General features: G+C 47.1%; 1 long non-coding RNA gene and 1 other non-coding gene across 2 annotated transcripts in view; one reads left to right on the plus strand and one right to left on the minus strand.

Annotated features, from left to right (window-relative positions):
- The window catches only part of LOC132524900 (uncharacterized), a 78,023-nt gene that overhangs the window by 43,014 nt on the left and 8,233 nt on the right, over nt 1–26,776 (minus strand). The window contains exon 2 of the long non-coding RNA XR_009542083.1: nt 18,951–19,012. This is a non-coding gene — a long non-coding RNA (uncharacterized LOC132524900). The remainder of the gene's footprint in view (nt 1–18,950; nt 19,013–26,776) is intronic.
- Nucleotides 23,083–23,155, plus strand: TRNAE-CUC (transfer RNA glutamic acid (anticodon CUC)). The gene has a single exon. It is a non-coding gene; the product is annotated as a tRNA-Glu (tRNA).

Raw genomic sequence — 26,776 nt, forward strand, 5'->3', positions numbered from 1 at the left:
ACACTGGCCCCAGTAATATGAAATCCTTTTCTTTCACTCGGGGCAGTGTTTACGGGAAGATGAAGACAAGGGTCGGCGGTCCTCATCACTCTCACTGAGCGCTGGCGCTGGCGTAGGACGTGCCCTGCTGCCTCCTTCCCAAGGCTTCCCCCTAAACCTGGCCCCATCTGGACTGTGGGCGCTCACCGTCTTTCCTCCCTGTGCACAGATGGTAACGATGGCCAGGACGCTGGCCTGTGGACAGTGTCCTGGAGACAAGGCACCCAGAGCTGGGGCTTTGGAGAAATAGTGGCTAACATGCATTTGTCTGACCCCGTGTTAGCACCATGCTGTGCTCTCCACAGGCGTTGCCCCACTTAATCCTCACAGCCTCCCTTTGGTGGATGAGGAACCTGAAGCTTGGAGCCTGGCCTGGAATCGTGGTCCAGTCTTCACCAGCATGTGTATGAGTCAGGCTGAGCTGGGCTTTGCTGTGGTAACAAACATCCCCCAAATCTCAGTAGCTTTACACAGCAAACGTTTATTTTTCATGTACACAAAATCTTGCGTGGGCCTGTGACTTCACAGGGTAGCTGTCCCCGTGCAGGGACCCAGCCCTGCAGGCTGCTTCTGTGTCCTGGCTCAGCCACCTCCAGAGGAGGTCACCTTTGCCTTCACAACAGCGTGGGGATGTACGTGGAGATCTTCCACACCCACGTTTATGCTCCGACCCAGAAGCGACACACACACTTCCTCTCACAGCTCAGTAGCCATGTGCCCCATCTAACTGCAAGGGGCCTGGGGGTGCAGAGTTTCCTGAGCCCTGGAGGGGAGAGTGGGGTGTAGGCAAGCACCCGTGAAGTTGCCACCTTGGCTCTGCTGACGTCAGGGGCTGGATAAGTATTTGCTTCGGGAATTGTCCTGGGCCTCGTGGGATGTTTAGCAGCGTCTATGGCCTCTACGCACAAGACACCAGTAGTACGTGCGGTTATGACAGCCCAAAATGACTCCAGAGCTTTCCAAATGTCCTGTTCAGGGCAAAATCGCTCCCAGCTAAGAACCACTGGTCTACATCGCTGTGTGTCTGTGGGCAAGTTACTCAACCCTTCCAAAAATTCCTTTGCTAATTTGAAATTTGAGTTACTAGCCCTCGCCTTACTGAGATACTGTGAGGGTTAGATGTCTCTGACACGTGTGAACACACACAGAACTGCATCCTAGCTCCCTGGGCCATTCTGTTCCCAGGGGCCAGCACAGGGGAGGCTCTCCACGTCGACTGAGAGGTTGGATGGAGGAATGATCAGGCATGTATAGGATAGTGCTGGGCCCCACCCCTGCCCTACGGACCTGTTTATACACATACAAGTCTTTCTGGGCCTTCCAAGGAGAGAGGAACCGAGAGAAGAAAAGAGATGACCCCGCTGCATGTCTGCTCCGTCCCTGGCCCCGGCCCCTCCCAACAGGGATTCTTCTGCACTGTTCTCACTAGGGCTGGGGTGGGAGCTGCTCCTTCCTGGGCCCTGGTTAGTCTCTTCTGCGAAGGGGCCTGGTTGCAGCAGCCTGGCCCAAGAGGGTCTCCATCTGCAGAGAATCCATTCTTGCGTTTGGGAGGAGCTCATGGGAATGGGCCAAGGAGAAGGCTTCGTGCTACGCTGACCCTTGACATCAGATCGGACCGCCCACCCTCCCTGCCCGCCCCCGCTCAGCTGCCTGCTTGCTCTGTGACGTTTCTGTCAGGATGGTGGAAACAGTCACATTTCTTGGGCACCTGGAACATCTCCTCTCAAGGCTGGGGGCCGGGCTTCTCCTTGCCCTGCTGTCACTCCCTTAGAGCCCTTGGTCTGAGGTGTCCCACCCAGCTTGCTCCAGGCACCTCAGCTCTAATGGGATCCCCCTGAGTCCCCAGGCATGTGTGCCCCGCTCCCCAGGCTGGCGTCTGTCCTCGCGGTGATCCTGTTGCTTTGTCTCCTGGCCCAGCTCACTGATCCTTCTCCTGGCCTCTTCTGCACACATTTTTGGGGGAATAAAAAGGACACTACGCTCCTCCCCCACCTGGTGCTTGGGAAGAGGGGCTTCCCGGGAGCCAGGCAGACCTGGGTCCAGGTCCAGCCACCTGTCCACCTTGAAGTCCTTACAAAATTTATGAGAGCTCTCCAAGCTTCAGTCTCATCAGCTGCAAAGTGACAATAATAAAATTTAGTCCGGCAGGTTGGATTAAACGACTGACTGAGTTCCTGTGCGTTTCCTCCCCTTTTCATTCACTCTGCCCGCCTCCCCTCCACTGGCTCTTACCTGTGAAATCCTGTCTCTGAAACACCCCATCACACTGCGGCGATGCTGGGTGTTTTTGATGGAAAGGCCAAGACCTCCCAACCCAAAGGTTAATTTTAAATTTTTTCTCTAATTTTCATTTGTTCTGTGCTGGGAAAAGAGAAGTGATACAGAATTTGAGTGTAGACTGAAATACATAATTGGTGACATTGCACAGTGATTATGAACCTGTGATGGAAATCTGAAGGACTACGTGATTGCCCAGATGGTTTCAGGGAGCAGGTCCTGATGTGGGCTGTGAAAGAAGAGGGGTCCTGGCAGTGGAGGTGGGAACACAGAGGGGAAGCGAGTGAGCTTCAGTGGAAGGGTCCCTGCAGCGTGGCACATGGCTGATCTCAAGCTGCTGGATGTGGCGGGAGTTCAGCTGCGAGAGACTGGCATCACACTTGGCAAAGGCTGTGTACCTGCTAATATTCCTGCTCAGACACGTGGCTGGCGTGCACCTTCCCGAGCTCTGGGCTTTACTTCTGTCATCTCTGTGGTCACCTTGTGCCCCAGATACAGGAGAGCTTCTTGACTCTAAACCGCCCCATGATTCCACATGTATGTGGACCCCATGGACTTGGCTTCTGTTAGTGAATCCTGGTCAAGTAGAGGTGGCCTTGGCTGTGTCATCCAGGAGATGGGCTAGTGGGTGCAAAAGCTGTTAGAAAACTGTCAGACCCTTAAGGGACAAGAATCCCATGTCCTTCTGTTACCTGTTCTTGCTTTCCTGGGTTCACCCCTCCCCCGTTTACGGGTGTCTCCAAGGGCATCTCAGTCTTGCCCTCAAGGGCTCTGCAGTCAGGAAGTGAGATGACACTTACTCTGGTCCCTATAAGACAAGGTGGCCACGGACTAGTGTGTCAGCCCCGAGCAGCAGGGTTGGAAAAGCTGCATTCCTGGTGCTGTGGCTTGGGCGTTGGCCTTTTGAGGTGTGGCATGACGTTGCCTAGTGGGTCAGGAGAGAAGGGAGAGGAGAGGAAAGAACCAGAAGCAGGTGGAACAGCATGAAGTGGAGTGCAAGGTCAGATATGGTCGGAAATGGCCTGCCCCCCTTGATAAAGAACTGCACACACTCGCTCCATACACGGCGCCTCAAGCCCCAGAGCAGCTGGTGAGGTTGAGAGTCAAAACCCAGCAAAGGGGCTTCCCTGGTGGCGCAGTGGTTGGGAGTCCGCCTGCCGATGCAGGGGACATGGGTTCATGCCCCGGTCTGGGAAGATCCTACATGCCGCGGAGCGGCTGGGCCCGTGAGCCATGGCCGCTGAGCCTGTGCATCCGGAGCCTGTGCTCCGCAACGGGACAGGCCACAGCAGAGAGAGGCCCGCGTACCACAAAAAAAAAAAAAAAAAAAACAGCATAGCCCATCTGTTTCAAAAGTCTGTGAGTCCCCAACCCAGGGCGGCCCCACCCCAATTCTGTGAAAGAATGCTATTCAAAACATTTCGAGACCAGGTCATCAGGATTCTTACAATGCTCCTTAGAATTCAGGTAACCTGAAACTTTGACACAAGCAAGTTTCTACGCATGGATAAAATTTTCAAAACCCAAACCTTACTTTCTACCCTCCCTTTGATCTAGTGATGGACGAAAGGGGCACGTTAGCCGAGGAGAACAACGGGATCTAGGTCCAGATCTGCCCAGCGTTTACTTCCGAATTTGCAGAGGAAGCTTAAATGGCAGTGCCTGGCTACAAAGCAGGGAAGTATGAGGATAAACGAGTAAACGTTAGAAGGGAGAATGCTGGGTGTCAACCCAGGGTGTCAGGGCAAACCACAAGGGCTCTGGGGGAATCCCTGAACGCGACTCTAGAATCTGACGTTCTCCAGGCGCTCCAACACCGAGATTCCCACTGGGAAGAAGAAGGGGCAGGGAAGGTGGCAGTCCCGCAGGCCGGTGGGAAGCTCACTGCCTCAGCGATGCTCACGGGCGCCAGGCAGCCCTCTCTCAGCACTGCTGGCACACCCTCCTGCCCACAGACAACCTCAAAGAATGAACCAAAACAAGGACTTCTCCACAGTGGCCGTATCAGTTCACATTCCCGCCAACAGTGGAGAAGGGTTCCCTTTTCTCCACACCCTCTCCACCATTTATTGTTGGTATATTTTTTGATGATGGCCATTCTGACCGGTGTGAGGTGATTCATCATTGTAGTTTTGATCTGCGTTTCTCTAATAATTAGCGATGTTGAGCATCCTTTCACGTGTTTGTTGGCAATCTGTGTGTCTTCTTTGGAGAAATGTCTGTTTAGGTCTTCTGCCCAGTTTTGGATTGGGTTGTTTTTTTTTTTTTGAACTTGAGCTGCATGAGCTGTTTGTATATTTTGGAGATTAATCCCTTGTCCGTTTCTTTGTTTGCAAATATTTTCTCCCATTCTGAGGGTTGTCTTTTTGTTTTGTCTATGGTTTCCTTTGCTGCGCAAAAGCTTTTAAATTTCATTAGGTCCCATTTGTTTATTTCTGTCTTTATTTTCATTCCTCTAGGAGGGGGGTCAAAGAAGATCTTGCTGCAATTTATGTCAAACAGTGTCTGCCTGTGTTTTTCTCTAAGAGCTTTATAGTGTCCAGCCTTACATTTTGGTCTTTAATACACTTTGCTTTTTTTTTTTTTTTTTTTTTTTTTTTTGCGGTACGCGGGCCTCTCACTGTTGCGGCCTCTCCCGTTGCGGAGCACAGGCTCCGGACGCGCAGGCTCAGCGGCCATGGCTCACGGGCCCAGCCGCTCCGCGGCATGTGGGATCTTCCCGGACCAGGGCACAAACCCGCGTCCCCTGCATGGGCAGGCGGACTCCCAACCACTGCGCCACCGGGGAAGCCCTGAACTTATTTTTGTGTATGGTGTTAGGGAGTGTTCTAATTTCATTCTTTTACATGTAGCTGTCCAGTTTTCCCAGCACCACTTATTGAAGAGGCTGTCTTTTCTCCATTGTATATTCTTGCCTCCTTTACCAAAGATAAGGTGACCATAGGTGGGTGGGTTTATCTCTGGGCTTTTAATCCTGTTCCATTGATGTATATTTCTGTTTTTGTGTCAGTACCATATATTCTTGGTTACTGTAGCTTTGTGGTATAGTCTGAAGTCAGGAAGCTTGATCCCTTCAGTTCCATTTTTCTTTCTCAAGATTGCTTTTGCTGTTCAGGGTCTTTTGTGTTTCCATACAAATTGCAACATTTTTTGTTCTAATTCTGTGAAAAATACCATTGGTAATTTGATAGGGATTGCATTGAATCTTTAGATTGCTTTGGGTAGTATAGTCATTGTGACAATATTGATTCTTGCAATCCAAGAACATGGTATATCTCTCTATCTGTTTGTGTTGTCTTTGACTTCTTTCATCAGGATCTTATAGTGTTCTGAGTACAGGTCTTTTACCTCCTTAGGTAGGTTTATTCCTAGGTATTTTATTCTTTTTGTTGCAGTGGTGAATGGGATTGTTTCCTTAATTTCTCTTTCTTGTCTTTTGTTGTTAGTGTATAGGAATGCAAGAGATTTCTGTGCATTAATTTTGTATCCTGCAACTTTATCAAATCCATTGATTAGCTCTAGAAGTTTTCTGGTGGCATCTTTAGGATTTTCTATGTATAGTATCATATCATCTGCAGACAGTGACAGTTTTACTTCTTTTCCTATTTGGATTCCTTTTATTACTTTTTCCTCTCTGATTGCCATGGCTAGGATTTCCAAAACTATGTTGAATAATAGTGGCAAGAGTGGACATCCTTGTCTTGTTCCTAGAAGAAATGCTTTCAGTTTTTCACCACTGAGAATGATGTTTGCTGTGGGTTTGTCATATATGGCCTTTATTATGTTGAGGTAGGTTCCCTCAATGCTCACTTTCTGGAGAGTTTTTATCATAGATGGGTGTTGAATTTTGTCAAAAGCTTTTTCTGCATCTATTGAGATGATCATATGGTTTTTCATCTTCAATCTGATCCTTTTAATGTGTTGTTGGATTCTGTTTACTAGTATTTTGTTGAGGATTTTTGTGTCTATGTTCATCAGTGATATTGGTCTGTAATTTTCTTCTTTTGTGATATCTTTGTCTGGTTTTAGTATCAGGGTGATGGTGGCCTATAGAATGAGTTTGGAAGTGTTCCTCCCTCTGCAATTTTTTGGAAGAGTTTGAGAACAGTATGGAGGTTCCTTAAAAAACTAAAAATAGAACTACCATATGAGCCAGCAATCCCATGCTTGGGCATATACCTGTAGAAAACCATGATTCAAAAAGATACATGCACCCCAATGTTCCTTGCAGCATTATTTAGAATAGCCAGGACATGGAAGCAACCTAAATGTCCATCAGCACAGGAATGGATAAAGAAGATGTGGTACATATGTACAATGGAATATTACTCAGGCATAAAAAGGAATGAAATTATGCCATTTGAAGAAACGTAGATGGACCCAGAGACTATCATACAGAGTGAAGTAAGTCAGAAAGAGGAAAACAAATATCGTATATTAATGCATATATGTGGAATCTAGAAAAATGGTATAGGTGAAGATATATGGGGGTGGGATGGATTGGGAGATTGGGATTAACGTATATACACTACTATGTATGAAATAGATAACTAATGAGAACTGACTCTATAGCACAGGGAACTCTACTCAATGCTCTGGGTGACCTAAATGGGAAGGAAATCCAAGGAAGAGGGGGTATATGTACATGTGTGGCTGATTCACTTTGCTGTACAGCAGAAACTAACACAACACTGTAAAGCAACTATACTCCATTTTTAAAAATGAGGAAATTTAAGAATAAATTTGCCCTTGAAGGAGCCCCAAACCCTGAATCCCCTGGGTCCTGACACCTTGATGTCACTGTGGAAACATATTTGTATCTGACTGGAGAGCGTGATGGTTAATTTCACGGACTGTGGTACCCAGATATTTGATCGAACATGATTCTAGATGTTGCTGTCAAAGTATTTTTAAATCAGTAGACGCTGAGTATAAAGTAGATGTTCCTCTTAAATGGTGGGCCTCACCCCATCAGTTGAAGGACTTAAGAGAAAAAGGCTGATATCCCTCGAGCAAAGGGAATTCGGCCTCCAGGCATCCTTCAACTTGAAATGCACCATCGACTCTTCCCTGTGTCTCTAGCCTGATGGTGTGCCCTGCAGATTCTGGACTTGCCATCCTCCTCCACACTCCACAACTGTGTGAACCAAGCCCCCCAAATCCCTCTCTCTCCATATATCTATATCTCTCTATATATATCTATATCCTATTGGTTCTGTTTCTCTGGAGAAACCCTGACAGTTCAGCTGATAGTTTGTTGAGCTGACACAGACCATTTTTGTTTGTTTACTGTATCATTATTAGGAGCCCCCATGTGTCAAGGATTCTTTCTTTGACTTGCTCAGAAAGGGGAAGGTTCTCCATTCTGCAGTGTGTCCATTTCCACCAGCGATGTCCACTCAACCCCTCTTAAATGATGAATCTGCTTATGAATCTGCCCTTAATCTGCAAAACACACTGTACCCAGGAATAGAGCCAGGAGCCCATTGCTGTCCCATTCTCATCAGAAGTTCTGCTATGAGCACTAAAGATGGGGGTTCGTGGAGGATGGCATGAAAGTCTGTTTCTTCTGAGCCGTCTCTATTTCAAGTGTTGATTAATCCAGAGCAGGGAAGCCTGTATTTCACATGCATTGATTTGGCCCCTTAAAGAACAGTTACCTTTACTGAATTACATGTGGGCATTATGCCAACAGGCAGCATTGAGAGATGGCATAATCAAAAGTCAAATAAAAAGGAAGTGTTAAATGCCCTTATAAGAAGAGGCACAGAGAGGTGATCTTTCTCTCCACCATGTGAAGACACAGCGAGAAGGTGGCCATCTGCAAACCAGGAAGAGGGCTCTCACCAGGACCAACCCTGCTGGTACCGTGGTCTTGGACTTCCAGCCTCCAGGACTGCGGGACGTAAATGTCTGTTGTTTAAAAAAAGTGTCAAGGCATAGACAGTGTCACCCATTGGTTAAGAGACTGGGCTTTGGTGCCACACAAAACCTGGTGTCCTCTGGCATGCTACTTAATGTGTCTCTGCCTCAGTTTCTCACCTGTAAACAGGCGGTCCAACCACTTCATAGGCTGGTTGGGACGATCAAATGAGATGAAGAAAGTAAAATGTCACGCCCTGTAGAGTTAGTGCCCCTCCGTGCAGGATAGCGGGGAGGTCAGGGACCCAGCTGTGGGGACCTGAAGAAGGTGGGGATAAGAGGAGGCTGGTGCTATCCAACCAGACTGGCGGCACCAGAGCTGCTACCAGTTCTGTTTTTTGGTTTATTTTATTTTATTATTTTGCTAGAGAACACTGCTCCTCCCTCGTAAAGCCAACCCAGCAGCTTCCAAGCAGGGGTTTGTTCTTCCGTGCACAATTTAACATCCAGTCAGGCGCGTCTGCAGCCCTGAGCCAAATGAAAGCATTCTGGCCGGATGGTGAAGGCTAAGCCAATTACCCTGCACAGTGCTGTTCTGGTTTGGAAAGATGTAATGACCCCCATTAGCATGTGTTAGCTAGTAGAAAACAGGATTTGAATTAGGAATTCTTAATCGAAAGCCTGACCACTTTTGAACTCTCCACAACCCGGTAAATTCTTAAATGTCCTATTAGGAGGAAATTAAAGCTCTGCTGGACTACTTATAGATTAACAATAGGAAATCTTATTATAAAAGTGTAAGGAGATTTCACATTTCCTCAATATTCAGAATAAGCAAGCAATATCAACTTATTAGACATTAAACACAGAAACCAGTTTTCTATTGCTCTTGTAATGAACTTGTTTTTCTGTTCTTATTGCAGTGAATATCACTCATTTCTGCAGAGGTTGACTATAACTGGCTGTAACGTCCTAAAATGGGACAGACGTGCAGGGATAAAGATGGTCAGAATCTATGGTTCTCCAGTGTGAAATCCTCCCTGTGTCTCTTTCCCTCTCTGTTTTTCTGTATGTCTGCTTGCCTCTCCTTCTACACATGCCCTTAGTGGTAAAACTTATTGTGGAAAACACATTTTAAAAAAGCTATTTGCATTGAAGAATTACTGTAAGGTGCCATGAGATATACTGGAAATCCACTCTTGGAGACAGTGGGAGAGGAAGAGATCTGAGAAGGAGGAACCTGGGAAGAAGTCCGGTCATAATTATGTCTGAACCTGCATCCTGCACAGGGCACACTGCAGGATTTCTGTGTGGATGTAGCCTGGGTGTCAGAAGCGGGATACGCAGTGAAGCGGGGTGAGACCTCTCCCACCTTCTACCTTCTAGCCTTGCAGTTATTTTTCAGACTCTATCCATGCATCTGTTAGGGGGAATTCTCTTTTATTCTGATAGATTATTGGCTGGAAATTTTAGTTTCCTGAGCTATAATGCTTTGTCAGGATTTTTTTTTTTTGGATGGGAATGATAAAGAGGAAGATGATTTGGTATTGCCATCTAGAGTCTATCTGAATCTGAAAGTTCTCATTTCCCTATCTGAGTGACAGATTGAAACAGGACATGTTGTACACAATATAACTGAGACTATAAATCAGCTGACAGCCTCTTCTATGATGTCTTTTTGGAGAAAATAGAGAGATGTACACCAGGAGGTGAGCACATCCTACCTCACCTAAGTGTCTGCTAACCACTTCTGAGTAACAGACCAAAGACAACTGGGAGAATGTATCTTGATCTTGGGACTCTCTCTTTTGCCTCATTAATTTTTGGTTGTTGTTTTAACAATTTCTATATTATACATTTTATTATGTAGAACACCACTCTTCAAGGGAAATATAATGTGGGCCACATATGTACTTTTTTTGAGAACCAGATCAGCCACTGTTGCAGTTTATCCTTTAAATCTCACACATAATTTAGAAAACTCAAGAGAAAAAGAAAAGTCTTTTGTATTTACCTATATTTTTACTCTTTCCATTATCCTTTCTTTCTTCATGAAATTCCAATATTCTTCCTCTTATTTTTTCCTTTTCTGTTTAGAGAACTTCTGTTAGCCATACTTGTAAGGTAGGTCTGTTGGTGACAAAGTCTCCATCATTTGAAAATACCTTTATTTCATCTTTATTCCTGAAGGACATTTTCCCTGAATGTAGAATTCTGGGTTGACATTTCAACACTTGAAAAATATTGTGCCACTTTCTTCCGGTCTCCATAGTTTGTGATAAGAAATCTGCTGTCATTTGAGTTGTTTTCCCCTTTTTCATTTGTTTCAAGTGTGTTCATAATTGCTCATTGAAGCATTTCTATGATGTCTGCTTTAAAATGTTTGAGTTTTTTTTTGTTTTGCTAATCTATCTTGCCTATTCCAGGTCCTCTGGCCATTAAGAATAAGCTCTTGTTTTTGTTTTTGTGTGCACCTATCTCCTCCGGCTCCCAGTATAGAATGTATGAAACAAGAAGAAAACTCAGGGAACTCACCACCAGGTCATTCCTCAGGTCCTGAGATCTCTAGTGGTCTACTTTCAGTGTCTTCTTATATTGTGTTATATATAATTCCCAGGGGTTTTAGTTGTGTTTAGCAGAAAAAATAGAAAAATGTGTCTACTCTATCTTTCCAGAAACTGAATTCTCCTGGTGTGTGTGTGTGCGTGTGCGTGTGTGTGTGTGCACGTGTGTGTGCACTTGTGTGTGTGCATGTGTGAGTGCTGATGTTTTAGTCACTGGATGGAGCTATGAGGGAAGCATGCAGTGGACACATGGCACAAATGTGAACATGACAGAAGACTCAGACCAAACATTTCTCAAGAAGCTGTGCACTTGTTTCAAATCAATGAACTGAAATTTAATCAGATCATTAAAAAATTGAACTGTAGTCAAAAGAAAGGAGGAAAAGGTATAAGAGGTATTAGCATGAAAAAAGAAAGTGTTTGTTAAACACTTTCTGAGATAAATTGGACCTGAAAGTATTGCTTATAGGTATGGTGACCAGAGAAGCAATGCTTTGACTGTCAGGCTAAGACAATGGTCACTCTCTTCCAGACTTTTGGATGCCCACCCAAGCCAACCCAAGGACACATGGAACAGTTTATAACACAGGATCCAGAAATTCTTGACTAAGTCAGGAAGTAGGGAGTCCTTATGTGCTGAGAGAATCAAACAGCATATGCAAGTATAAAAGTAGTGAAACAATAAAAACTAAAATCCTATAGGACTTTCTCTTAAAATGTCAAACAGTCATGCTAAAAATTGTTGAATAGTTTGAAAGTAATAATTGATATTAATGCAGTACTTTGAAGATAACAGCTTCAAAGCACTCTAGTATATTCTCTCAATAATTCCAATTCTTTCTCTCAGTCTCTCACGCTCTCCATTGCTTTTTAAAATAATTAATTAATTTTATTTTTGGTTGTGTCGGGTCTTTGTTGCTGCGTGAGAGCTTTCTCTAGTTGCCACAAGTGGGAGCTACTCTTTGTTGCGGTGCATGGGCTTCTCACTGCAGTGGCTTCTCTTGTTGAGGAGCACAGGCTCTAGGTGCACGGGCTTCAGTAGCTGTGGTGCACGGGCTTCAGTAGTTGTGGCGTGCGGGCTTAGTTGCTCCGCGGCATGCGGGATCTTCCTGGACCAGGGCTCGAACCCATGTCCCCTGCATTGGCAGGTGGATTCTTGACCACTGCGCCACCAGGGAAGTCCCTCTCCATTGCTTTCTGAACCTCTTCTCCCTTTCTCTGCCCCCCCACACGAACACACATGTATGCACTTATACACACAAACGCATACACAAACCTACAATTAACACAAGTGAACATATTAAAAGTAAAAGCTAAGGAGAGTCGAGAACCAGTAAAGAGAATTATGAGGCTATAAAACAAAATCAAATACCTATAGCTACATTAAGAATTGTTGGCTCAACATCTTCTCTCCAAATGTTGAAGTCAACAAAGAGATCTGATTCCTTTCCTGAGGAAGAAGGGCTTTTAAAAGACTTTTTACAAAGGAGTTTTTAATGATTAAAAGATCCAGATGTGCTCATGACTTTAAAAAAAATGTTAAGATTAAAAATGACCACTTAAATGAAGGACTAATAGTTGCGGTTGTAGCTATTTATGATACTAGAAATGTTTTAGCTCTCAGAGCTGGGGTAAACACAAAGTTTTACAGAAGAAATGTTTGAATTTTGTGAGACTGGGTAACATAGGGCTTTATGCTGTTTTCAAAACCCTGTAACTCCAGACTGACAAAAAGTTTATTGTAGTTCCAAGCATTTCATTATCAAGCTTCTAGTCTTTAGAGTTTAGATTCTAGCTTAAAAATTGAATTTTAACGAACAGAAAAACATACCAGTCATGAGTGAGCACCCCAGAGCCCTCTCACGCCTCCTCCCACTCGTTACCCTTTCTCCGACCTCCCAGAGGTAGCCACCAACCTGAATCCAATGACATCAATGAGCTCTGCTTGTCTTTGCAGTTTGTGTGATGGGATTCATGCACTAGGTGTGCCTTTGGCCAGGCTTCTTTGGGTAGAACTCGTGTCTGTGAGACTCACCCACGACACGGCATGTAGCTTCAATTCATTCATTTCATCACATGATGTTCCATTTATGAGGATACCACAGTCTGCCTGTTCTGCTGTTCATGGATATAGGTTTGCTTTTTCCTCATTTCTGGTTGTAACAAACGAAGCCAGGATAAGCATTTGTATGTGTGCTTTCTGATGCACGTGTGCTTGCATTCCTGTTGGTCTTTCACCTGGGGATAACATTTCTGGGTTCGGGCACGTATAATGTTCAGATTTAGTAGATATTACACAAGCGTTTTCCAAAGTGGTTACGGCAGCTTTCACCAGCCATGTACGGGAGCTTCGCCTATCTCACATTTGGCATCGCTGTAGTTTCCACCTCCCCTGGAGCCATATCCGCTTCATTTCACAAAAAATCTCCAGGGTGAAGGTGTTTACCTTTCTACAGATTAGAATATGATTATCCCACTTCGGTAAATAGAGGATTTCTGCACCCTCGTTCTCCCTGACGTTTAGTTAGTTGTGATACACAATACTGTCATCACTCTGAAACGAAAACTTGGGCACATGAACAGCGATTCATTTCATTTTTTCCCCATACCCCGGCAACCACTAACCTACTTTCTGTCTCTCTGGATTTACCTCTTCTGAATTATTCATATAAATGGAATCATACAACATACGGTCCTTTGTCTCTGGCTTCACTCACTTAGCATAGTGTTTTCAAGGCGCATCAGTGGTGTGGCAGGTGGTAGTACTTCACTCCTTTTCATGGCTGCGTAATATCTGATTGTATGGATGGACCGCACTTTGTTTTCCGTTCATCAGCTGACAGGCATTTGGGTTGATTCCATTTTTGGCTATTATATGAGTAATCCTGCTAAGAACATTTGTGTAACTCACCCACAGGCCTTTACATAGAAAGAGATACTGTCCCTATTTCTCCCTTGAAATAGGGTTTAGCTATCATCCCTGAGATTTCAAGAGTGAGGAGAGAAATCAGTGTCCTATCAATGAGTCACCATTTAAAGCCAGTTTGGAGCTGCCTCGTGAGGCAGTGAACTCCCGGACAACAGAAGAATAAACGTTTAGTAGAAATGGGCTGACGGTAGTGAGGAAGGAGTAGGATTTCTATACATCAGGTAGAGGGCAGAACCGAGTCACCACTAAGACGTCGTCCTGCTCTGGAAGTCTGTGAGTCAGCTGTGAGTTGCAACTGAGCATACGGACAGACCATGCCACTGGGACAAGCATTCGTGTCTGTGAGACTCATCTACAACACGGCATGTAGCTTTAGTAGAGCTAAAATAAAGGCTCTTCCTTCACTTCCGCAGCTGCAAACAGGGACACACAGCGACCCTGGCATTGTCTAAGACGGGAGCCGTGGCTGAAAGACACTGTATGAAAACCATCGACTATTAGGATCCTCATCTTACTTCCCAGAATATAGTGCTACACTTTACACGTATTTGAAGAACGCATGCATTTTTGAGATGGTGTCACCTCAAATCAGTTTTAGAAATCAAGGCTTAAATAATAAGTACTTTAAATGAGATGGTACAGGGAAAGATGTCGTGAAAAACTGTAAGACTCTGTACAAACATATGTATCATCATTGTTGTATTTCAGTATTTTTTTAAATGTTGTACTATTTAAAATACAGATTTTAAACAATTTTACACCCTCAAAAGCCTCTGATATTGCCATAAACAAACTAATGAATTCAAAAACAAAAGAACATTTGTGTGGGCATATATTTTCAGTTCTCTTGGGTGTATACCTAGGAGTGGAATTGCCAGGTCATATGGTAATTCTATGTTTAACATTTTGAAGAACCACCAGACTGTTTTCCACAGTAGCTGTTTCACTTTACAATCCCACCAGCAACACACAAGTCTTCCATTTCTCTACATTCTTGTCAACACTTGTTTTTGTCCTCTTGTTATTATAATTATTGTAGCCATCCCAGTGGGTGCACACTTATTTTTGCAACCTAATTTTTCCTGGCACATTTTCATAAATTCAGAGTCAGGGCCAGTTTCTTTCTTTTATCTTCCTGAAGGGAGAGCGCTTTAACCAATCCCATTTTAAAACAGAAATACTCCCAACTAAAAGCCTGGATTTGTTACTAGCATGACTGTCAGAATTACACGAACTTTGAAGCTGACGCTTGTAATAGTTACAGGATGATGAGAAGGGCTTTTCTGTTGCCCTGAAACTGACAACTAGGCCCCAGTCTTGGAACCAAGAGGCACCTAGCACCTTGCGTTCTAAGGAGACGCGCAGCCCGATGGAGAGCACACATTTGCAGAAAGCTTTATTAAAAGCTGGAGTCTAACACGTGCAATCATCACCTCTGCCCATACACCCCAAACCTGCGTAGAAATGCCCACCCGTGTTCTTCCTCTGCAATCAGCAAGATGCCCCGGACCCACTTTATCTGCTGCCTCTTCATGAACAATGAAATCTGAACATTCCCCCATTTTTTACTCATGTTCTTATTTTAATACCTTGGCTATCTATTCCATGTCCCTTGTTTTGCAGTCTCTCATTATTCATAATTCAGAGGGATTTCTTCTAGTTCCCTGCAAGGAGGTTTCCCAGCGTGTTAGAGAGTATTTCATTGGCCTCTCATCGGCAACAGGCCAGTCCTAGTCTGTTTTGCCAACGGCCCTGGCGCCCCTGGAGCGACTCTGGGGCCCAGGCCCTGGGCCTTCTCAGTGATCGGTAGCCACGCCAAGAGGGGCTCGAAGCCATTTCCACAAACCAAATGGGGCTCCTGCTAAAGGCATCTCCTGAGGAGAAGCTTCCACACGAGGAAACATTGGCTTCCGAGCTGCTCTGGCTCTGGGGAAAAACACCCTAAGTGGGAACTGACCTTCTGCGATGTCAGCTTTCCTCCCAGCCTCATGCCCTGGAAGCTCCCCACAGAGGTGGGAAGAAATTACACCCCAAAGGCTTCTGTGCCGGTTGTAACACGCCCACTTTGCAGAGGAATGCTCCTTTGGGTTGAATCATGTCCCTCAAAAGCTACAGTGATATTTACAAATAAATTTATGGGAAATAAGTCAGAACCCTATGTACCTATGATGCAGTTACCGCAGTTTAATTTATAGCAAAAGTACATGCTTGAACTATTCTTAATGTTTCTGCTGTTTTACAACTGAGTTGAACAATGTCAGGAATGCAGCTTTACGAATGGGTGCTAACTGATAAGGGAAATCATTTAGTCATGGACTGCTCAATTAACTACACGTGGAGGGAATGGCCTGAGATGGCTCCAATGCCACGGCAGCCCATGCCAGCAACCCAAAATCCAAGCTGTAAAAGCCTCAAGGTGGGACTTCCCTGGTGGCGCAGTGGTTAAGAATCTGCCTGCCGATGCAGGGGACACGGGTTCGAGCCCTGGTCCGGGAAGATCCCACATGCCGCGGAGCAACTAAGCCCGTGCACCACAACTACTGAGCCTGCACACTAGAGCCCACGAGTCACAACTACTGAGCCCACATGCCACAACTGCTGAAGCCCGCGCGCCTAGAGCCCATGCTCTGCAGCAAGAGAAGCCACCGCAAAGAGGAGCCCGCGCACCGCAACGAAGAGCAGCCCCCGCTCGCCGCAACTAGAGAGAGCCCGTGTACAGCAGTGAAGACCCAATGCAGCCAAAAAATAAAAAATAATTTATAAATAAATAAATAAGTGCCTCAAGGTTATGAATCAAAACGCTAAGGGCAAACAATCACACACAGCCCCCTGGGCCTCAAGCTGCAGCCATCAGTCAGCTCCTTGCTTTGCTTCCGCCTTCTTCCTGTGCCTCTCCCCCCAACCTCTGCTCAGCGCTTCCAACCATTTCCCAAATCAAATTGATTTTTGCCCAGATAAACCCTTAAAAAATTTTAACATGCCTCAGTTTATCTCTTAACAAGACTATACACAAAGTTAATAGTAAAGCCATATGTTTATGTCTGGGTTTAAACACTTGAAGCATTTTAAGTCACTTAGTGAGTCATGTTCTTTTACAGAAAACATAGAACATAAACTTGTTTCAGCAGGATCTTATTCACGGTACATGATGTGTCATTCCATTGAACTGATTTCACAATATATACAAGTATCAAATCATTATGTTGTACACGTGAAACTAATATAACGTTAATGTCAATTATATCTCAATTAAAAAAAAATGCTTCAGCGGGTTCAGTGCCTTCCCCTGGGTCTCACAGCTCATCACCAAGGGAGCAGGATTTGCACATAGGACCACGGATGCCATAGGAAACATGCAGAAAACCTCTCCCTCGTGTGCTGTGCTCTCTCCCGCCTCTCACCTACCCTCGCCCCCCAACACGTCTGAGGTGGCCCACACAGGAGGGCCTGAGGCCACCGCTCATAGCTCCATTCTTGGTGGATCCATCCCTTACTCCTGGCCTGGAGCCTGACCTCCCAAAAGTCCTCCTTGTAGGCTTTGTCCTGCCCACACATGTAGAACTCCTTGGAGACCGCTCTCCCCAGCACCCCGAGATCTACTTTCCACGTGGACTGAGAAATCTGCTGCAGCGTCTATAGGAGCAGAGCGGGCGAGGCAAGCCTAAGGTCTCAGCCCACCCTGAAATCCAGTCTCTGTGAATTAGAAACTGTGAGAAAGTAGATTTGTGGGAAAACCACGAAAACCAGGAAGCAGCTCAGAGATTCAGAGTGGGTAGAGGTCCGGCAGCTTTCTACACCTCCTCTGGTCTTTGTGCCTTGAAAGGAACCAGCAAGCTCAGAAGGGCATTCTCTCCCCGCCAGCCAGGAAGGCAGGTGAGAGCTATCCCTCGCCCAGGTGCCAGCTACCAACCGCAGGAGCCCAGGCTGTGTTGAGAAGTTGTGACGCCCCCTTCGCCTGCATGGCTGTCGTTCCCAAAGTGTATGGCAACTCCACCCGACCTAACCTACCCCTGCGCCCTTCCTCCGACTTGACTCTGTCAATCCCTCTCTTTTCTCCTCCCACCTCCAGTTTTCATCCTTAAAGAACTAACTGTATAACTTCAACTCTGCCAGAGATGTGAACATGTGACTGGGTCCAGGGGAAGGAGCTCTGGGTCCCCTGTCCGCCCAAGCCATGGCAGCCACGCTCTTTCTTATGCCAGGGAGGGATGTCTGGGCTGGAGACAGAGAGCTTTGTCACCTGTCGCCTCGGTTCTGGGTATCTGAATGGTGACGGGGGTCTGTGTACACAGCACATTTAGAGGCAAAAGAAACATCCGGCCTCATGCCTTCCACCGGACTTGGCTCCCTGCCACGTGTCCCCGCGGGCCCAGGACACAGGCTGACCGATGGGCAGGATGCAGAGAAAGTCGCCAGCCACAGAGGCTGCCAGCCAGCCTTGCTGGGCGGGAAGCTCTCCCACGCCTGCATGGTCAGAATGCAGAGCTGGGTGGTGGCATATGTGGAGACAAGGCCAGCCCACCCACCAGCAAATCATTTGTGTCCTGTGAGCTTCTAGGTTATTTCTAGTGCATCCTGTTCGTGTTTTGTTGTTCTCAGTACAGGGCATCTTTCTCTGTCCTTTCCAATATAGCATAGCATTAATTAATCATCCCATTTCTGATATAAATAACCGATTATATTCGGTGCATCTTAAACCCAGTCCCAAGTGCTTAACAGTAGCCCTCCCACTCAACCCCACTAACAGCGCAATCTGCAGATGAGGAAAGCAAGGCCCACCGAGCTTGCCGCGGCCCCCGACTTCACTACAGGATCGCACAGACCACGTTCAGTACAGCTTGAGTGCCTTCCTGTTAAGACATTTCTGTGCAATGCTATCTCCAGTACGAGCTACATCAATTAGAATGACAATTTGCTGCTATTAACAGCGGCCAGAAAAAACTTAGACAAGATAAGAGTTTATTTTCTTCTTTTTCGTAGAACCAGTCTGGGGGCTGGGTGTTCAGAGAAGCTATGTGATTCCGGGCCTGGGGTCCTTTGCTCGCTCTCTGCTTTCTGTCCTGTAGCTGACTCCCCGCTTACCAGAACCTCATGGATCTAGATGGCTGCTGGAGGCCCAGCTCTCAAATCCACATTCCAGCCCAAAAGCAGGAGGGAGAGAAAATAGGCCAAAAGGACCCGGGCCCCGCTCCGTCCACCTCTTAAGGAGCTGTTCCAGAAACCTCTCCCAGCAAACTCCCCTAGTATCTCATGGTCAGAGCTGTGAGGCACGGCCATACCTGGCTGTTAAGGCAGCTGCGCTCCTTAGTCCCCTCCTCCACTCAACATGGTAATTCTGCACCTATGGAAAAAGCGAGAGTAGATATAAGGAAGGCAACCAGTGTCGTGGTTACCCGTGTCATTTATATTGGTGGCTTCCATCTGCTGTGTTTTTATTTGCTTGTTTCTGATAAAGCACAGCGTGCCTTTGTAGGCAAGATCACATATTCCCATGTGGGAATATGGATGGGGACATCTTTGGGGACCATTATTCTGCTGACTGCAGACATGTTGAGGACGTTTCCCCCAATTTCTCCTGAGCCCCCAAATCACTGCACCAGGATAGCCACTTAAAATAACGTCCCCAGCAGGACCTATCAGACTCAGGGCTGACTTCCGGGGGTGGGAGTACTGACTGTGAGTGCTGGGACACAGGACGTGGGCAGGAGTGGGGAGCAAACTGGGTGCCAAGGAGGCGTGTCCATCCCCAGACAGAGGGCGGAGGCAGGCTGGACTTCCCCACAGGGGGATCTCAATCTCCACCCCCAACCTCTCCGCTTTGCCTGTGGTGAGGGTTCTCCTCCGGCTCAGGCATCATCTGACAGCAGGACAGACGGGGCTCGGGTCGCTGTGGGCAGAGAGCGGTCCTGGGGACTGGGGAGCCCGTCAGCCCTCCCTCCTCCGGGGAAATACAAAACTTCCAGGGCCTTTTCAGTTTTCCTTCATCCCACTGCCCACAGTTCCCGTCTCCTTCGGGTCTCCAGGCCCCAGGAAAATGCTGAGGCTACAGATGTGAACACCGTCCATCGCCGGCCTCGTCAGGGCCCACGTGAAGGGTCTTTTTGTGCAGATCCAGGACCCTGGGCTTGGGATGCATTCCTGTGATGATCCTCAGAGCTTTCAAATCACTTCACAGTAAGTCTGGCCCCATCACATCCTCAGTATCTACGGGGACGGTCTGTCTCCCACCCAGGCCTTACCCTCTCTGTCCTCCTGGTCCCAAAGACCCCCAGCCTCCATTGCTCCCCCGAGATCCACAGGGTCTGAATGAACCCCCCCCAGGTGACATGTACACAAATTCAAGTTCGAGAATCATTTGTTTGACTTTAGAAAAACAGTTCATCTCTCTGAGTCGTCCTGTCCTCATCTGCTCAGTGAGAAGTGGACAGAGGGACCCCGAAGTTTCCTTCCATCTGCGATGTCGTATGGCTCTTCCAAGTGGCTCTACGCTTTACAAGTTTTGAGCAAAAGACCTCACCACACAAGCAATACACCCGAGACTGGGTGGCATTCACACCGAGGGCTGAACATGAGTATTCATCAACCAGATTTCTGCCTTATACGATGTACCGTCCTGACTGAGCCGGTGTTGATCACAGGGACGGTACCACCTTCCACGCTGGACCCCGCCACCCCACCCTCACATCCTGGCACCCTCCTCCGGGCTCTCCTGCCACCGCCTCGCTCTGTGCCCCAGGAGCAGCTCCACGGCTCCTTTTACTGATTGATTGAAGTATAGTTGATCTACCATATTGCATTAGTTTGGGGTATACATAGCATAGTGATTCAGGGGTTCTTCTGCAGATTATATTCCATTACAGGTTATTGTAAGACATTGGGCATGATTCCCTGTGCTATACGGTAGATCCTTGTTGGTTACCTATTTTGTATATAGTAGTGTGTGTATTTAATCCCATACCCCGAACTTGGCCCTCCCCCGTCCCTCTCCCCTTGGTAAGCACAAGTTCGTCCGAGCCCTGTTCAAATCCAACATCAGATGGAGCGCTGGTCCCGGCTCCCACCCAAGCCCTCCTTCACCTGCCTTGGCCTGCCCCACTCTGCCCCCCCCCTGCTGGTCTTCTGTCTCCCCAGGCCCTCGGGCCTCTGCCTGCAGTGCACTATCGCTGAGACCCCAGCCACAGGACCGGCCTCGCCCTGGGCCTGCCTCCTTCAAGTCTCTGAAATGCCGCCACCTTAGAGGCTCTGTCACCTTCTTAGGGAACCTGTCACTTCTCTTCCCTCCACACCCGTGGCTGGGTCTCTTTCTTCTCTCTTTCTTCTCAGTTTTCATCTCTCCGCGGTAATCTCCACTTCCTAAAGGCCATCCATGCCGTCTTCCTGTGATTATTATTACTGGCTCCCTCCCGCCCCCAGACATGGAACCCCTCAAGGACAGGGATTCCGGCCTGTTTGGGCTCAGGAAAGTTTCCAGACTCCCAGGTGCCTGGCACACGCATGCCGGGGGGAACGAGTGACTTGGTCATGAAAGTCCCACAGGACACAGGCCCTGCCAGATGCCTATTTCACAAGGATGCTCGGGGCCAAAGAGTGACATCCTCCCTAACGTCCCGACACCGGTGACAGAAAGGAAGGGGAGTCATCCAGTTTGTAGCTGCTCTCCATGACGAGAGCCCCGAGACTCAGAAAACCTTTCAACTTCAGAGGGGCCCGTGCACGGCTGGCTCTGGGGCCTCCCAACGCTACACTGTGTGCAGGAGAAGCAGCAGCTTCTGCATGTGTGGCTGCATGCGTGTCCCGGCTGGAGATGTCCCCAGAGATAAGTTATACGCCCATAGAGGAGAGGGGCCAGGTGGCGTCACGAGACTTGAGCCCTGAGGGGCAAGCTTTCCATTTGTGCCTGGTGCTCTGGGGGAGCAGGAGGGGAGCTTTGAAGCTCTGCAGCCCCTCCCGGCCCCGTGCTCCCTGGAGATGACTGCTTTTGACCTTGTAGCCAAAGCAATGCTCAGTGGGTCCCCTCCTGGGGTTTGGTGCTGACTCACTGGGCCCCAGGCTGGTTCTCTCCAGTTGTTTCAGTTCTTATTGACACTCGTTCCTGTCTGAGATTCCAGCTCCAGCACCTGCTTGCTGTGTGATGGTGTGCAAGTTACTCAACTTCTCTGGGCTTCTCTGTTCCTATCTGTGCAATGCAGACAGGAACCCACCTTGGTTTCTCTGAGGACTGAGTAAAGCACACTTTATTGGTTGTTGCCGTGACCTCCCTCCTCTTGGTCCTTTCTCTGTTCCTGCAGCAGGCTGGCTCCTTATTTTCTCCTAAAGACCATCTGACTTTCTTCTTTGTCAGGAAAGAACTGGGCAGCTTAGTGCAGTAAGACATTCACTACAGGAAATTGGATATCTGAGGGCTCTTGGTAATATCAACCAGGAGGGTTTTGTTTTCAGTGTTATTGAATCTGATTTATTTAGTATACTTCTAAATCTCATCTGTGGCTTGACAGGGAACAAAGTAGCTGGACACCAAAGGCCAGGGGCCACTCCCCGTCGGTCCATCCATCAAACACATGTCCCTGGACTCAGTGCCTTGCATCAAGTCTGGGCCCCATGATCACAAGATGGGTAATGTGGAGGCAGTATGAACGTGACTGAGCAGATGCTTTATTTAAAATATTTTTGCTCATGGTTTAGCCAAGGATTTCTCTTGGTTTTCAGTAGGAATGTTGCATCCTGAAGAGCTGAAAACCACAGAGAGGAGAGAATAACATGCAGCCGCCGTCAGAGAAATTCATGAAAACAAAGGAGGCTTGTTTAGGGGAAATTTTGGTGGCAAAGAACAGGTACACACTTAAGGTAGCTTCAATAACAAGGGGACAGTAAAAGGAACAATCTAGAACCCGGTTGTGAAAATTACAGGTCTCAGGTGACTGAGCTGGGAGCTGCAAGGCCAGGCACAGGCTGGATGCTCTGAAGCCCCCCCCCCGGCCCCCGCGGGGACCCTCGCAGACACCTCCTTTCCTGCAGCCTCCAGGGCAGATCCGAAGCAGAGAGCATGGAGGGGAATCCGGAAGATGAGGCAGAGAAGGACCAGACACGTCCCGGGGCTGGGGCTGGCCATAAACGCATCCTAACTCTGGAGAGGCAGGGCAGGGTTTGACAACAGAACTGGGGGAACCAAAGGCCCTGAGTGAATATGGGGTAAGTGGGAGGTAGTCCACCAACTTCCTCGCTATTCCAACTTCCTGGCTGGAGAGAATAGCCCGGCTGTGTCTGGGGTTCTGTGAACTTACGCCCTCACCCCAAGGGGCACCCCCTTGCTCTGCCTCAACCCCAAACCACAAATCACCTCCAGGTTCCGGTGAATCTTTCCTCCTCCTCCCTGGACCCTCCAGAATCAAGCAGACAGGCATTCCTGGGAATTCCCTGGTGGTCCAGTGGATAGGACTCTGCACTCTCACTGCCGAGGGCCCGGGTTCGATCCCTGGTTGGGGAACTAAAATCCCACAAGCCGTGTGGCGCAGTCAAAAAAAAAAAAAAAAAGCAGAAAGGCGCTGTTCCTGGACCTGGACCGGGCGCGCCCTCTACCAGGACTGGGCCTCGGCCTGGCCACTCCTCACAGGTGCTACCCTGATACACGTCCCCTTTCTCGGTTCTTTGCTCTGTTCCTCTCCAAATGCCGGGCCAGGCACCGAGAGACCAGATGAATATTCCTCGATGGGGGATAGGCTGGCTGTCGGGTGTAAACATATCCAACTTCCTGGATGTTGCCAGATGCCTGCAGTTGGTACCCTAAGAGACGTTCTACCAGCTGTGCTTGGGACCTACAGAAGTTTCTGGGCAGCTGTGAGCATGGATGCTGCCCACATCAGCTAATACAACAGCACTCATGGGATCCAAGGGCTTCCTTACAGCCTTAAAAGGTAGACTCAGGCGGAAAGGAAGTCGTCCTCTGCACAGCAGTGACAACGTAAGGAACTCATTAGCCAGAGGTCATGGGGGTTGACCATATAAATAGGCCCAAGAAACATTAAGATACAGTCATGAATGATAGATGAGCTGCGGGTCATTAGGAAGATCTGAGCCCATCTTTAATCCTTCCTTGTTTTCCTCCCTGAATATATTTTCATTAAAAAACAAAAATAGATATGACAACAGGTTAGAAATAAAAAATTAAATATGTCCCATTTTGAAAATATGACCATCATTGCTGTTTCGTTCAATTTTCTTCCAGTCTCTGTAAAGGCTTGTTTGCATAACTGAAGCTGTACCATATAAACAACTTTATAACTTGCCTTATAATCCAACATTATATCATAAATACCTCTACAATGTGTTTAAAACCCTTTGCAACCACTTTTTAGATGTAGGCAAAATAGTTCAGGGATATTCAGGTTATTTCCAAACATACTGTGATGAATAACTTTGTACACAGAATTTTTCTTTTGGTGTATTTAGAGTTGTTTCTTTTGGTCACATTGTTTATACGTTAAGTGTTTTTCTTTTGGTCAGATTTACTCACATGGATTACCGGTTAAATGACATAAACATCAGAAAAGGTATGGATATCTTTTACGGTTCTTAATACATATTACCAAATTGCTTTCGAAAATAGTTGTACCAAATTATACGTCTACCAGCATCCTATGAATTTCCTGGACCTTACCAGCATTACTTATTTTATTTTGATGTTTTTGTTAACTCGATAGGCAATGAAAGGTATCTCGTTATTTTAATTTTCATTTCTTTAATCACCAGTAAGGTTGAACATTCTCCCACGTGTATGTTCCCTAACTCCTTTTTCTCTGTTGTGAATTATCTATCTTTCACTTGCCCATTGGGAGTTGATTTTCATAATTTGTACGAGTGCTTCGTGTAACAAAAACATCAAGCCTCGGTAGCATTTCCGTAGCCTAACTGTTGACGTTATTGCTCCACGATAGCCCATGTGCCCCTAAAAGTGTGGTGAATGCCACTGCCTGCACCACCGGTCAACCAAGGAGAAGGCGTCTCAGATTCACCCTTTATGAGGGGGGTCATGTTTATTTTACTTTTCACTACGATTTATTATAATAAGTGAGTCTGTGTTTTTACTAACAGCCCATTTCCTCCTTCTTCCCCGAAGGAAAACACAGATAATTGGCATATCTGGTGCTGGAAAGAAGTGTGCATCAGAGCGAATGTGCCCGAAGACCCTCCGCAGCCCCATTAATCAACCCAAATGAAGTGTACCAGCCCCCAGCCTTGGCCTTTCCTGACACACAGCACCAGGTTACAGGGCTGCAAGGGCAGCCTCCCAACAGGGCAGTCCGAGTACCGGGGAGGCCCGCCCACGGCTTGCCAGAGGAGCTGGGACGGGTGACGAGAGGTGTGCGGATACGGGACGCTCAACGGCCTCCACTTTGCCACCGACAAGTCACACTTTGGAAAGCACTCTCACACACAACTACCTTGTAAGTTAGGAATTTGTGGGCAGGGAAGCTGGGTGTCAGAAGCTGGAGTGCTTTGCCCGCCATCTGGGGACCTGACCAGCTCTGGGTGTGTGTGTGTGTGTGTGTGTGTGTGTGTGTGTGTGTGTGTGTGTGTGTGTGTGTGTGTGTGTGTGTGTGTGTGTGTGTGTGTGTGTGTGTGTGTGTGTGTGTGTGTGTGTGTGTGTGTGTGTGTGTGTTTATAGCATCTTTATTGGAGTACAACTGCTAGCTCTGATGTTTCCAGTTACCGTGATGTTCCAGTCACTCAGGTCTTCCTGCAGGAGACAGAACTCTGTATCCAGGGCCTGAGAAGACCCCACAGTTCTGGACCCATCACATGTAAACTTGTGTCTTGTGGTTTAACATCAAAGGAAGACACCAGTGCCGTAGTCAAGCCCTCTAGTGTCCTGGGTGAAGTTTCTCATTTCTAGTCCAACAGAGTCACCTATCTTGGCTAGAATGAGGCAAAGTAACTAAGAAATCCTGGAAGTCGGTCTGATTTGCAAATAAACTTCATCCATTCATCCGTGCAGCAAATGATGATTTTTAAATGATGCATCTTAGGACTTCCCTGGCGGTCCCGTGGTTAATACTCCACGCTTCCAATGCAGGGGGCACAGGTTCAATGCCTGGTCCGGGAAGTTCTGCAGGCCGTGCGGTGCGACCAAAAAAAAATTATTTTAATCTTAAACGATGCATCTTAAATTAACCTACAGTAATATTGCCTTCTGTGGTGTATAGTTGTATGAATTTTTACGCGTGCATAGATTTGTGTGTGCACCAGGACCATCAGGATATAAAACCATTCCATCACCCCCCCAGGCTCCATCATGGTGTTCCTTTACAGTCACGCCCCACCCCCAGCCCCTGGCAACCACCGATCGGTTCTGTCATTATAATTTTGTCTTGTCCAGAATGTCACATAAATGGGCATTGTCGATACCATTGTCAATGTCATACCGTTCAGATTGGCTTCCTCCACTTTGCAAAATGTCTTGGAGATTCATCTGTCTGCTCCGAGTAGAGGCGAGGCCTGTCCATGTCTTGCCAGAGGAGCTGGGAAGGGTGACGAGAGGTGTGTGGATACGGGACGCTCTTAGTATCACTAGTCCATTTCTTATTATTGCTGATAGCACTCCGTTGTGCAGATGCTCCTTCCATTCAACCATTCAAGGACTTGCTTCCAGTTTTTGGTGATTATGAATAAAGCTGTTACAAACATTTGTACAGGCTTTTGTATAAACATAAGTTTTCATTTCTTTAGGGTGAATACCCAACCGTGGGATTCCTAGCTCATAAGGTGTGTGCTTAACTTTATAAGAAAAAGTGCCAAACCGTTTTCCAGAGTGTTTTCTCCACCATTCTGCATTCCCACTAGCAATATAGAACCAGCTACGGTTCCGCAGCCTCACCAGCACTTGGTATTGTCAATATTTATCTTAGCCATCCCAACAGGGATGTAGCGGTGCCCATCGTGGTTTCAATTTGCATTTCCCTGATGGCTGATGATAGTGAGTACCTTTCCTGTGCTCATTTGCCACCTGTATGTTCTCTTTGGTGAAGAGTCCAGGTCTATCAACAACTTTTTAATTGGGTTCTTTGTTTCCTTACCCCTGAGTTTTGACAGTTCTTTACATATGTTGTAG

This window comes from Lagenorhynchus albirostris, chromosome 8, assembly GCF_949774975.1.
Source record: "Lagenorhynchus albirostris chromosome 8, mLagAlb1.1, whole genome shotgun sequence".
In the NCBI taxonomy this organism is placed as follows: Eukaryota; Metazoa; Chordata; class Mammalia; order Artiodactyla; family Delphinidae; genus Lagenorhynchus; species Lagenorhynchus albirostris.